Raw genomic sequence first — 12,410 nt, 5'->3', positions numbered from 1 at the left:
ACTAGCAAGAGACTGGAATTGGCTGGAGTCGCTGCCCCAAATAAAATAATCACTTTTAAAAGATTAAAGAAGCCATTAACGTGGATTGACTTTGCCCCAGCAGAACAGAGCAATGCAATCTGTTCAGTGCTGCTGATCTGGCAAGGACAAATAAAATTAGTCTGACACCCGAGTAGAAAGACAGGGACTTGCAGATGCTGAGTGCAGTGTCCAAACTCACAAGGACTTTTAAAGTGACAATGGTTCCAGAGAAAACATTCTATATGCAACACTTGGATACAGCTTTTTCTCCACGATCTAACTGGATACTTACAAAATTTTCAGCAAGAATCCGAAAGATTTTACTAATATCATTCTTAATCCTCAACAGCTTAAATAAAAAAACATTTCTCACAGAGGAGGGTGGAGTTCTGAAAATATTTGTGCATCAGCTAGAGAGACAACTGATGAGCTCAGCAATAGCTCAGGAGCCTTAAGATAGTTTAGTACATCAAGTCCCACTTCTGAAAGGGAGAGACAGACAAATCTATATTCAAGAAGAGACCTTTGGTAGTCAGAGGGAAAAAAAACAGCATCTGGACACAATTCAGACTTGAAAGTAGGAAAGAAAGATTTGTGAATTCTAACTTTGCTTCTTTGCTTGACTTCATCCACACACAATCCAGTCTGTTTACATGTATTTGGTATGAAGGTTTGCTTGTAAGGAAGTATTTTTGTCATCTCTCTTTTTCTAGACTGTATGAAAATCTTACTACTCAGAATCTGTGTGGTCAGAAAGAACACTCTTCAGTATGGAACTATTACCCAGATCTATATTTATCTTCTTACTCCATCCCCTGAAAAGTTGAAGAAAATTATTTTCTCTTTAAACTGTATCAGATAATATTCGGGTAATTATAACTCAACGAGGAAAGAAAACAGAAGAACTGACAAAAATAATTTCAGGTCCCCAGATCAATACTGTACATTCAAACAACTTCACAACTGCCACATGTAGAAATCCAGATCTTTATGAATGACTATTGACTTCATAAAACAGTGCAGCAGAAAAACAAGACCGTATATGCCAAAGCACAAGAGAGCACACTGCTAACAGCAGAATGCACAACCAGTTCGTTCAGCTGTTATACTTAAGAAAGGAAAGCAGTATTGGTCAAGGATACCTTTTTCATCTCTTTGAGAGACATTTCACGGTTGAGATGACTTCAAGCATTTGCATTGGCTGTTGTTCTTGGATAAACAGGCGAGCTCACAAGTACTCCTTTTTTTGGTAATATGTGCATTTGCTTTTAGCACCTAGCTCGGTCTCAATTCAGAACTCCGTATTATAAGACAATGTTCTTTTGTGCCATTGCTCTTCTGCCATCCAAACAGAGCCCCCCGACCTTTTTTTAAACACACATGTATTTATCATTGCTTTGCAGTGAATTTGAAAAAATCAATGTTTCTCTCTTTTCAAATGAGTTACAAAAGGACTTATAAGTAGACAAAAATAAAATACATGTCTTTCCAGCACTCTGTTCTACGAAAGAGAAGCATACCTGCAAGTAGGATAGTTTGTTATTTGATTACTTAAATATTTTTCCTTTACCCCAGACATATTGCTGGACTAATTTCATAATTGAGATATTATAAATATTTCAAAATAATGAAATACTGAGGAATCCCCATCCTTTGTTCAAAAATATTTAATCCAATTAAAATGTTGATTCAATTTTATGCTATTCCTCCCTGAAGTTTGATGACAGTTAAGATGACCAAAACGTAACCAAATCAAGGAGAAATACAATGTTGTATTTAATACCTTTACTCATGGCTTACTGAGTTCTGTACAATTTGCCTTGAAATTGCAATAGCATAACTTAATAAATACCTTAGCAAAGAACTGTGCAGGCTTTATTTTTTAATGTCTAGAATTGAGAGACTGATTATTTTTTTTTAACCCAAACAAAATCCATGTTTTCAATTTTTTTTTCTAATTTTTTCCAAGCTTCACACTACCTGCAAGTTAATGACATTTTTCCAATCATCTTATTTTCAAAATCTGTTTTAAGGTTTGTCAGTACAATGTTTATGAAAGCTCAGAACTCTGCTACTGACAATCACTCTGTTGAAGACTAATGCCAGTAGCAGAACAAGGTTATGGCTCAGGCTTTAAAAGCACAATCTCCAATTTAAGCAGAAAATTTTAGTAGAAAAATACACCATTTAAAAGGCATCTAAAACCAGCACCTGCAAGAAGACAGTGCCATTTGCCACCCAACAGTCTGCCCTAAACTCTATAATCAATGATGACTACTCACCATCTTTGCCACACAAATTTCTTATATTTAGAACAGATTGGGAAATATCAAAAGTATTAAAAATAATTCTTTTGAGGCAAGAGAAGATTAAATTAGAGTTAGCTAGCTTAGAGGTTTCTTCTGTTTGAATTTCATTTTTTCTGATTCCTTTCTACTTGAAATACCATGAACCTGCCATTATGTTCCCTAAGTTTTGCTAGAAGCGCTGTCTTCGTATTTCTGAGCTCTGCCTCCCCCATTCATCCATTCCTCATAGTCAACTTATCTCATGATGCTCACGTAATCCTGAATAATAAAAAAAACATAGAAATAATCCGATAGAAAGATTTATTTTTTCGTAGCCTGCAGGTGGTTAGGTTCGTATCTCTTTATTATCCAATAATGAAAAGGCCCTTCTGTAAAGCAAACTGGAAAATAGATGCTATGAATTTAACCATGAGAAACACTGCTGAATTCCCTGACATCTATAGGGCTGAAGTTTCAATACTGACTGATATAGAATAAATAGTTATAGTTATTAAATACTCTCAATAAGGTACAGTATGAATCAAGACACCTACAAGAAATTTAAGTAAATCTACTTTAAAGCTAAAAGTCCTAATAAGAAAGACCTTTAAGTTCTTTCTCATCTTCCAAATCCTATTCCTGACACTGGAGTGAGCGAAAAACCTCCTCTCCTCATACTTGCACTTTCTATTAACAATCTATATCTAACAACACAAATAAAGTATTCATGCAAAAATCTGCATAGCACTTAAAGCCATTCTGAAGGGCATTAACACACAGCCACACCTTGATCACAGTCAGACAGACCATCACAAATCCATGCAACTCTTGAAGGAGGCTCTGCAGACTGGCCTTATGACCAGCTGGTCATCAGAGATACCAGGGTAACAAGCATTATTCCTCTGAGTGGCTTCATAACACTTGCCTCCTCCCATGCTGTAGATTTTAACAACAATTGAACTGCACTCCCCCTCTTCTGCTCAACAATGTGTCTCCTTGTTCTCAGAACAGCATCACATTTCCATAATATTCCCAGCAGCTTTCTAGATGCTCATCACAACTAACTAGTTTATGAATAAAAACATTCAGATACATTTAAAAATTATTTATTTTTCTTACACTCCAGGCCCAATTCTAACTGGTTCTAAACCACCTCATGTATTTCCTAACTTTCATCTGATTTACGTGCTTACACTAGAGCAGGAAGCATGCTTGAGTCCACTGAATATTAAATAAAGCTTTCCTCATTGCTCCAACTCAAGGAATATAAGTTTAAAAATATAGTCAAATCATTGTTTATATGAACACCTTTTGTGAAGTTGATATAGCTTGTAAATACTGGATAGGTTTGGTTTTGCAATGGATCCAATACAATTAGTAGGTCATAAGTACTGAATCATCTTACAAGGTGCTATAGACTACTATAGAGAAAGTTGATGTGTTTCATGGAAGTTGGTCACAATAAAGTTATCAAATTTCATGCTGATAAAGGTTTAGAAGAATTTCCTTTACAGTTCCAGGAATCATTCGTAGAATTTACAACAATAATAAAAGAAGATATCATATTTGCTTTTGTTTAAATTAATTCTGAATTAACTCAAAACGGTCATATTTGTAGATGCACAAGTGCTCAGGCCTAGCTCCGTGTGCAATATGTGGGAAGCCTCTGCCCAGAAGCTTGACCTGGTGCATCCCTACAAGGCACTGAGAAGACGTGTGAAAACTGGGATAACATAGAAGTGGGAGTCTAGGAAAACCTGAAGAAATGAAGGCAACAAAGAAGGGAAACCATGAGAGAGAGAGAATTATTGTCATGAGGAGTGGGGACAAAGGCAATACACCTATAGCAAACTATAGGCTCCATTAGTCCCCCTTGCTGTTGAAAAAGTTGTTTACAGTGAATTTCAAACCCAAGGTTAAGCTTCAAAATTAGAAAAAAATTAAATCCGTTAAATAAAGACACCAAGGAGGATACATTTTCCATGCTGCAGTGCTATGGACCGTTAGCAGTTCTGTTAGGACTCCTTCACAATCACAGTGAACAATGACAGGAAACATACATTTGCAGTAATGGAAAAATTGATCTCTACTAGGTATTTTGTTATCCTGACATCCTTAAGCATTGAACTTTCATTTTATGATCAAAAAATTATTAGGATTCATAGCAGTGAAAAAACCCAAGACCCAGCCTCCAACATCTGGAGGGGAAATAATCTCACAATAGCATTACCGCTGCTCTTCATGAAAATGTTATAGAACACTTCATGCATGTCAAATATAACCTTCTTATACTTCAGCCTTCCACTAGACCACGTTGCTCAAAGCCCCATCCAACCTGGCCTTTAACACTTCCAGGGATGGGGCATCCACAGCTTCTCTGGGCAACATGTTCAAGTGCCTCATGACCCTCATAGTGAAGAATTTCTTCCTTATATCTAATCTAAATCTACCCTCTTTCAGTTTAAAGCCATTAAGAATGTGCCTGTAAGGTGTGCAATTACTACACTATTTTAAAAGTGGAGCCAAGGAAGACAGATTAGCTTGAAAAGCATTATTAATTTTGAGTCCCTGCACTTTATTACAATTTTAGAGGGTATTTAGCAACTCAAAATTAAAAATCTAGTAGTTCTCATGTGCTTAATTTTCAGTATAGTGTTCAAGACAGACCCTGTGGTGTCAAATCAAGAATACAGACCACAGTTTCTCATACTTTTCTTGCGTACATGGTAGAAATTAATTATTTTCAGCTCCATTTAGTTTGCTGCTTTAATTTATTGAAGGTCCCCTCAAGCAGTTCTGTGGACTCAACGTGGCAGGGGAGGAAAAAGCAGTAGGGAAGAACTTCTTAATCCAGCCCTGCTGCCAAGGAAGTGTTATGCATAACATACTTCCAGAGGAGAAACATTTGTGTGAAAAGTTTGGTTTAAGCAATGTATTTAGCATCACTGACAAATCCTGTAGCAGAAGCAGGGACAAAATCCAACTCACCATGGTAGGTTCTACTTGCAAAAATCTCCCTTGTCTCCTGCATGCCCTATCTCATTTTGGTGAAGTAAATGAGGCAGGCATCCACACCAGTAAACCCACTTTCTCCCTAGAAAAAGGACAGAGAAGTCAGCAAGCAAATGGCAATTTACAGCAGCTGATAATCAGCTGAACACCACTTATTTAGCAAATGTATTGTTCAGTTCACTGTCCTTACGAGGTTATTACTATGGGGATCTTCCATTTAAGTTTCACGATGGGTTGCACCATGTTATTACAGAATGAACTGTTAAGAAATATAAAAGCAAAGAACTAAGCCCAAAACAGAGCTTCTGCAGTGACAGATCACCTGCTGCAGCAGTTTAACATGGCGATGATACGGATGGTTTTAGGAACTTACTTAGCATCCAAGCTTTAGTAAGCACAGATGAAGATTCATTTAATGAGTAACACTGCATCATCCATCAGCTCTATGTTGCCACAGGCAATAGGCATGCTGTTAGCTTGTTAATAATTTTAGTTGGTTTCTTTGGTTGGCTACACTTAATTGTTGTCAACCAGAAAACAAATTAAATTCTTGTTTTCTTTGAAAGGCCCTTATGCTCAGCATTTCAAAACAACTAAATGACAGATGCTAATTTGGGGGGTGGAAGGGATGTTTATAGCTACTTACAGGAATGAGGTAGGTAGGCCCCTGTTTCTGTTTCTAATATGTTTACCTATTTAGGAAGGCAGGAGGCAACTGTCCAGCTGATTTTACTTCTGATTTTGAAGCTCTGCAGTATCATGTGCCTATGAGAATGGAGAGAAGACCAGAACATGTTTTACTGTTTTACTCAGAAAGTGACACTGTAAAGTACTGTTCTGCATCCATTTATCGTTCCCACTACACACCCTGACCCTGGAATCTTAATCTACAGCACTATTATGGAGAAAGAATTTCTTCCTTTCTTCCAGCTTTGACCATTCCCAAGATTGTTATAACCACTTCAGTATCTCACTGTTGAGATCACAATAGCTTTTCCGTCAAGAACTTCAGCCACAGCCCAATCCAACTCAGATTAAACAAAAGAAACATTCATTATCAAACAGAGAAACAGAAAGGAAGCTTTCTGGAGGAAAACATTGTCTGACCACTGGCACACATTAACCTAGACATAGGGATTCTAAAAGGTAACTTGATAAACGCAAACGGTATGCCTTAAGATTGAGATTGCTTTGCCATTGCAGAGGTATGTACATCAGATGACAGCTTCTTAGGAATGCAGCCCCCTTACTGTTTGGTTCAGAGAAACAAAGGCGATATATCTCAAAATCCAGTTCAGAGGGCTGGTTTTCCATCAGTTTGACTGTGTATTCCATGTCAATGACAGAACTGAGTAAATTATTCCAGCTGATCCAGTATATTTAGTCCCTTTCTACTCATGAAACATGCATCTGCAGATTGAGATTTATTTTGCTCAAAAAGAAGTCGTATGATTTAAAACAAACAAACAAACAAACCCAAAGACAACAAAGCATTGCAGATCGATCTAAAAGAATCCTCAATATTAATTAAATTAACCATGAAGCATAGACCCAAATGGTTTAAAGAGCTATATGATAAGGTTTTGCTTCCTGACTGGATATGTGAGCATGTTGTAGTTTATCCAGCTTTTTATCTGGTTTACCTGTTAAAAGAGCAAAAATGATCAGCACATACTCTTCTTTTAAAGCCTGTTTAGGGATACTCTGCCCAAATATCATTCTTTCTAGAGAACATTCTAAAGTCTGCTTCTCTATTAGTCTAAGTACCATTAATCAAGGTTTTAAAACCTATATCTTATAATGTTTTTATAGCTATCTTTCTTATATTTGCTTTCTCCCAATTCTTTGAATTTTTTGTTCCTCCTAGTTACAACATATTACACTTTCTTCTCTATACACAATTTGCGTTTCCTTAACAAATTCATATTTACTTGTATATTTATGTAAGCAAATCCACATATTTGTTAAATATATTTGTTTTACAAAAAGACAGACTAACAAACTCTCTTTTCCAGTCTCTCACCTTTATTTTTCCTAGTATATGTTGTCACATAAATTTATTTCAATGTAACACACCTTCACTGGTCATTTTTAAAGCTGTAAGATGCTGCCTGTTTTTCAGGTTCAGTTGAATTTTCACTGGTTAACTCATGTCAGCCACCTAGAACACTGTCTAAATTCAATTTTCTGTGAAATTCCACTGAAATAGGAAAACAGCTACGGTGACCTGACCAGAAAGAACTAAATATCCTCCATATTCATACACAGATTATTTGGAAGTGGTGGTGGTCACAAAAATAACATATTTAAGGTGTGGAAAAGGAACATGCAACTCCATGCAGTCGGGAACTTGCATGCACATTTTTACAAATGTCTACTGAAGTCCATAGGCAAAACTGTACTTACTAGAGATACAACTTTCATTCCCAGCATTATAAGAAACAATCCAAAATGTCAAATTAAGATAGGTTTTTAAGAGATTGTCCAAATACTTTTTTCACTCTTGCTGAGGTCTTTATTTCAGACTTTGAGATTGAAACATTACCCAAACTTCACTTCAATTTCACTGTAGTGTTTATATTGTTATGTGCAGATTGTAAAAGGACACATAGTTACACTAAAATTCTCGTAGCTGAAGAATGGTGCTCAAGATCTTTGAATTCGTCCGATTCCTTTCTACCAGCAATATTTCATTCACAACATACATTACAGTCACACACACAAATCATTGAGAGCAAGTGGTGCATCAGTAATGCTGTTGGTGGAAACAAAAAGAGCCCAAGCCTGTTGTGCTGTTCTGATGCCCTCTCATCCTGCTGAACCGCTTGACACTCACAAAACTCAATTAACACTTCTAGAAACAGCACACATGGAAGAACTACTCAGAGTATCACTGTCCACCAAAGTGCCCATTTGTTTCTCTGAAGTGCCATTAAAAACAGCTGTTTTAATTGCAGAAGTTAAAAAATAGCCAGAACAAAGCTCTCTCTAGATAGCAAAAATGTGAAGTAAAAAAAGCAATACGTAAGAGACTAAAGAAAAGCATCTCCTGGTTACTTTGCTTCCTCCTAAGACCATCCCTGGACACTTGCATGCATCCATTGGATAATAAAACAGAGGTTAGGAGAATGAGAGGAAGTATATTGGCCTCATCTTAATTGGGTGAAATTCATGCAACAGCACAAGCAATGGACAAGGAGACAGAAAACTTGTCTTTCAATGCAGAGGCCATAGTAAAGCCATAGTTTTCTATGATTGTGAACTACAAATTTACCTGAAATTGTAATTACCAATACAAGCAATTAATTTGACCTCAGTATTCAATTCTGTATTCAGTTATTTGATGAGTCTGTCAAAATGATTCATACACAATGAAAGAAAAACAAATGACACTAGATTCAAACTGAAACAATCACAAGAAAGTTTTTATGGAAAGAACATCAAAGATTTCCAGTAAGTTCCTATAAAAGTAATTAATGCTTTCAAAATTCAATCTGTGTCTTGTTTATGGCATAACCGAAATGTGACAATCTCTAACTAATGATTCATGAAGGTTTTGGTGTAGTAAAACTTTGACATGATTACACTCTAGTAAGTACTGTATGTTCTCACATTGATTCTGTGATACATATTATCAATATATTGATTATATTCCTGTTTAAGCTCAGATTTATAATTCTATCTCTGAAAATAAACTACAGACACTTCCAGTCATGCAGATGATAGTTTTTTCATTAGCCCAAAGAAACATACATACTGAAGATTTCCAACTTCAAAATGCAAACAGGGACCTTTGTGAACAATTTGATTCTGATCAGTTCCACCATGAAAGGCTGTGACAGGACAGTACAGGTATACTGGAAGTGCCTGTGTTTGAGGTTTATGGCAGACCTCAGGTTTTGACATTATTAGGTACTAAAGTAGTTTTTGCAAAAGCTACTGTACTTGAACACTGACAGAAACAGTATCACCAAGATCTTGGAAAGTTTTCTGTACGTCCCCTTCAACTCTCAGCAGCGTGTGTCACTTTGAGTTAGAAGTCTTTTTAGAGCTCTAATTTGAGACATGATAAACCTCTCAGTTATGTTTGTTGCTGCTGACTTTTAGCATCACTAGTAACAGCATGAAGTCACGGAAAACACAATAAATGTTTGACTGGTCAAAAGCTACAGACACCTTTTTACATTGGAAAATTCTCTTTTTAATTAAAGACCTTATATACAACATACTTCTTTATCGCATAAAGCAGAGACACTTTTCCAAGCCCATGCTAGAAAGCTACCAAACCTAAACACTCAAGTTTATCAATTATCTACATTCATCTCCTGAAATAAAAAAGCTAAAATCTGAATTGAACAAACAATGTATGTCCACATATCTGCTTTACACTACTTCCCCAGCAAAACTAGTCTGTACTGACTCAAAGATGACGCTAAAACGTAGTAGGTTTAAAATGTGGATTCCTCTTCCTTCTCTGCAGGCACTGGTTTAGGCCATGTGGTGACATTTGCTCCTTTTCATTTGCTCTGATACTTGTCTAAGTGGTCTGTGGGCCACTTCAACTCACTCAGCCAACAAAAAAAACCCCTGCTACTTTATTTTGTCTAGAAGAATTTTGTGCTGGATTGAACCAGCTCACAGAAGGGTCTGCAAAAACACCATAGCCAGTACAAAGTAGGCAACATGAAGCAAGTGGGGTAAAGAATCTCTTTTCTTCAGTACCAGCGACCTTTCAGATTAGCTCTCCTCTTTTGTAGATCCACAGCTTCGATGTACGGCAATTGAGCTGGTTACAGGTCAGCCCACTGCAATTGTACTGAGGGCAGAACTGAAGTCTGCTCTGCAGCGCTGGTGCCCTGCTGGCCCTGGGGAACAGAAAGGTACCTTCTAATGTGGTGACAGCTGGAAAATCATTCTTCACCTTTAATATAAAAGTAAGCTGGGTTGGAGCTTAGGTCTGAGGGCTTTAGCTGCATCTTGTACACCACTCGTGTTTCAAAGAAATTTCCAAATACGTGTCTGCACATTTCTTAGCAATCTCACAAATAAAAATCTGTGGAAATAGCACCAATCCTACCTGTCCTAGAAAACTGGGGCAACAGAAGTGGATTGGAACATCTTCCTTTTCTCCAACAGCCAAGGAACATTTTACCAAGAGTAAGAAAGACTAAATTATTTGACTGCCTAGCTACACATCATTAAATTAACCTGACTCTTCTGTGCTGTCAGAAATACAGCCAGCTACTCTCATCAAGTCTCTGGAAACAGGACTGAGAAATACAAGATCATAAAACTTGTTTTTATCTCCCCAATATTGTGAACACCTACAGTTTATGGTACATACTCATTTTTTTAAAATGCCATCAAATAAGTAGTTCTTTTTTTACTAGCCATTGAAAGCTCAAAATTCTCAATTAAATAGCTTCTAAGGGGTTCTTTGCAAGTTAAAAATGGTATGGATCTAAATTGAACTCCAGAAGTAGATCTTGACTACGTAACTATGTATACACTTGGATTAGAACATCTTAAGAAATAGGAACCAGAAGAACTCCAATACTGGGAAAATACCTTGGAAAAAAGGGTTAGATTTTATACTTAAAGTGCCTAGCCTGATAAAGTCATACCACTGCTGTTTAACTTTATGAAGAAAATGGTTTTGGTTTTTAAATATGAAGTTGTCTGATTTCACCTATTAGCTCAATAAAAGCTCATTCTGTAGCCTTACTTTCATTAAAGGAGTAAGTTTCAGGGAATAAAAATGATGTCACGTTTCTGCACATACAAAAACCCTGAGACATGTAACTCAAATCTTAATTATTTTTCCCTATGTAAACCAGTTACAGGACTTCCAAATTAGTTTCTGAAAAATGCTTTTTTCCCCTTTACAGTCAGAAAATTGAAACAAAACCCACATAAAATGATCAAATAAAGATTGTCTGTAAACTAAAATACAAATCCTGTAAAGAATATTTAGTATGGTGTGTCCTGGTTTTTTGTTAGCATATGAATTCACTTTTTTCTTACAAACTCTCAAGAATTGTACTGTACCCTAAATCACAAACATTAAATTCAAATTCTAAGGGTTTTTTCTCTGACATCACCATCAGTGCTAACATAAAATATTAAAGTACAATTTTCTTTGTGAATAATACAAAGTCAGCAAATGCATTGAGGTAGGTTTCAAAATAATTATCATTTGGCTTAACATATGAAAAGGTTACTTTTAAAATCATGTATTCATTTACTTTGTCCTGAATTTAGAAGAGTTTAAACTCACACAAATCTACTTCCATGATTAGTTTTACTGACATCATTAGACTGTTCACACAAAAGAAAACACCTGTCACCAACACAACAGTGTTTCTGAGATCTTTTGGAACACACAGGAAGAAATCTTAACTTCAGTGAGGTCAGAGAAAATTTTCCATGAACTTCACCTATAAACATCCTTTAAATACTGTGAACTCTGTTACTAAGCAAACAAACAAAAATCTCAGGGGAAGATTAATCAATACCTCTCATCTTTAAACAAAGCTAAGAGTAACTGACTTTTACCTGTGGATTCTCATTTTTTGTGGTTTGAAAACTTTCACATTAGAATGTGTTGCAGTTTAAAAATATATCTATATAAAATATATTTCTATATATGAATGTGTATGCACATATATATATAAACCTGCCTTGCTTGTTCATTATCATTTCCCGTGAACCTCTCGGACTTTGGTACAAGAAGACAGATCTTGAACTAGTGCCTAATCACTAGTCATTTTCACTAATCAAAGTCACTGATCGGTTTCTAATCACAACTCTTTTCTATCATACTCCATTATGGGCATACAAAGTTATACCTTTTACTAATCTAAAAGTATATCCTTCATTCATTCCTAGGTGGTAGAAGATGAATGACTTTTATTTGAAATGTATCTTAATTACTGATGATTTCTAATTAACTTATCTGCAATAAATTTCTGAGAAAAAGCTATTTCTAAATTTTATACACATGTAAAAACCCCACAACAGTAACTGAACAAAGCTACATTATGAACTTTCTCTGAAAGCTATCAGCAAAGTAATTTATAAGCATACAGA

General features: G+C 36.0%; 1 protein-coding gene across 6 annotated transcripts in view; it reads right to left on the bottom strand.

Annotated features, from left to right (window-relative positions):
* The window catches only part of OTUD7A (OTU deubiquitinase 7A), a 148,237-nt gene that overhangs the window by 91,961 nt on the left and 43,866 nt on the right, over positions 1-12,410 (bottom strand). For 4 of the 6 annotated variants that reach the window (XM_075505820.1, XM_075505826.1, XM_075505822.1 and 1 more), the window contains exons 2-3: positions 6,014-6,086; positions 5,298-5,403 (exon numbers count right to left, since the gene is read on the bottom strand). The gene's annotated coding sequence lies outside the window, so the exon portion shown is untranslated. Of the gene's footprint in view, positions 1-5,297; positions 5,404-5,502; positions 5,581-5,967; positions 6,087-12,410 lie in introns of all 6 variants that reach the window. The other 2 variants (XM_075505824.1, XM_075505823.1) reach the window with 2 other exon arrangements.

The sequence above is a fragment of the Mycteria americana genome, chromosome 6, assembly GCF_035582795.1.
Source record: "Mycteria americana isolate JAX WOST 10 ecotype Jacksonville Zoo and Gardens chromosome 6, USCA_MyAme_1.0, whole genome shotgun sequence".
Lineage (NCBI taxonomy): Eukaryota > Metazoa > Chordata > Aves > Ciconiiformes > Ciconiidae > Mycteria > Mycteria americana.
Note: the sequence above shows the minus strand (reverse complement) of the source record. Positions and strands in the feature narration are given on the sequence as shown.